The sequence below is a fragment of the Galeopterus variegatus genome, unplaced genomic scaffold (assembly GCF_000696425.1).
Source record: "Galeopterus variegatus unplaced genomic scaffold, G_variegatus-3.0.2 Scaffold10213, whole genome shotgun sequence".
NCBI lineage: Eukaryota > Metazoa > Chordata > Mammalia > Dermoptera > Cynocephalidae > Galeopterus > Galeopterus variegatus.
Genome location: NW_007736324.1, coordinates 25,371 through 27,147, shown reverse-complemented (window position 1 = coordinate 27,147; position 1,777 = coordinate 25,371). Strand labels below are relative to the sequence as shown.

Here is a 1,777-nt window from a genome sequence, read left to right as displayed (position 1 = left end):
TGTGTTCTCCCTAGCCTCCATCAAGCCAGATTTGGCCTAGAGCAAGAGCTTGGGGACATTTGCAGAAAAGAGCTCCAGAGAGCCAAGGAAGGAATGTTCCCAGTGGGTCTTCCCTGGACTACCCTCTCTTAAACTGGTATTGCTTCCACCAGACACCAGAGAACAACCTCTAGAATTTGAATAGCTGAGTTCCAGGAGTCCCAATGATGGGAAAGCAGGAACAAGACAAGGAGGAAGGAGGAGGGAATAGCAGCTAATGACCCCCACTATTTGGCTGTTCCTGGTAGGTTTCCAATTGTAGGTAGCCCTCCCCCGTGCTGACATCTGTGCAGAGAGGCCCGTTTCCCCCTTTATGCAAGCAAGGCCTGACCCTGAAGCCCTTTAGCCCTCACACTCTGTCCTGCTCAGGCCCTTACCCCAAGTCTCTGTATCCCCTATTCCAGGAACACTAGCATCTTCCTCCCTCCCTTCTTCTGGGGTCCCCTGAACTCTAGTCTGTGTGAAACACTAACATGTAGGCTGCTCAACTAGGTAGGTCTCAGAAGCACTTCTCCAGGAGCCAGACTTTGAGCTGCTGGTCAAAGTAGCCCTTGAACCACAGAGTACCTGTCATCATATTGACCTAGATGACTTGTGTTCTCCAGCAGTGGACTCAGAAAATCTTCCACATCCTTCTGCAGGGCCCAGGTATCCCCCTCCACCTTCTGGATCCCAGTCATCTGGTGGTTTCCCTGTGTGATGTCCTTGTCTACAGGGATGTTGTGCACCTCAGAGTGCCTCCCAAAGTAGGGTAGGTTGGGTGGGAGGGGGTCTCTGAGACCCACTAGACGTAGTATAATCATGCTTTGGGAGCTTTAGGATGCTGGGGGGTGGGGAGGGTAACAGGTGCTCCACAAACTGGTATTTATCCACAGACTCCACAAAGCTGGAGTAATTCAGAAACCCCTGAGTCTGGCTCAGCCACGGGAGCCTGCAGCTTAGCTGGACGCCAGTTACCTAACCCTGCAGCACAGTCTGGAACATGATCACTGCCATCTTGTTTTGCTAAGCTAAAAACTTAGCTTTTTTCTACTAAAGTGCAATGCTATTATTTTTCCCCCGTCCTTTCTAGGACTGATTACAGAACAAAAATAGCATTTGACAGTGGAGTAAGTAAGAAGAGAAAATAAATTTGTACTCATTTTCTTTTTTTGTCTTATGCACAAACTCCCTTTCCCCCTACTTACTTTGTGCTGCTGACTCTTGCTGAAAGCTACAGAAACTGGCTATTTATCTTAAAATTGACTCATGATGAAGTCTGGTAACCACTGTCAAACAAACTTGGCAAGAAAACACATTTAGTGGCTAGATATTTTCGTTATTCTGTCACTCTACTTGCATTTGGCATGGGAAAGGGAAGCAAGAAAGATGTTATCTATGCAAATAATGAAGATATATAAAGGAATCATTCATAAAACAGAATAATCAGAATAATTTATTCTTAACCTTGGAAGAAAATCTCTCCTGGTTTGAAATTTAAGAAAAAAAACACATAGTTAAATATAGTAAGTAATTTTGTATCAATACTATTCTATTCTAATATTAAATGAATAATTTTAAAATAATGTGTACATTCTAATTCCATGATTCTCTTTATTCTTACCCAATCAGTCAAGTTACCTTTTGGAAAAAAGATTGAAATATATATGTATTTTTTTCCCCAATATCTAATGATAATTTTTTTTAGAAGAACGGAAGTTGATTATGAGAGAATGGGGTCCCGGTACATCACATATAG

At 43.2% G+C, this 1,777-nt stretch overlaps 1 pseudogene; it reads right to left on the bottom strand.

The window, feature by feature from the left end:
- Positions 1 to 538: 538 nt before the first annotated feature.
- LOC103609865 lies at positions 539 to 1,035 on the bottom strand (annotated as a pseudogene).
- Between the last annotated feature and the right edge of the window lie 742 nt (positions 1,036 to 1,777).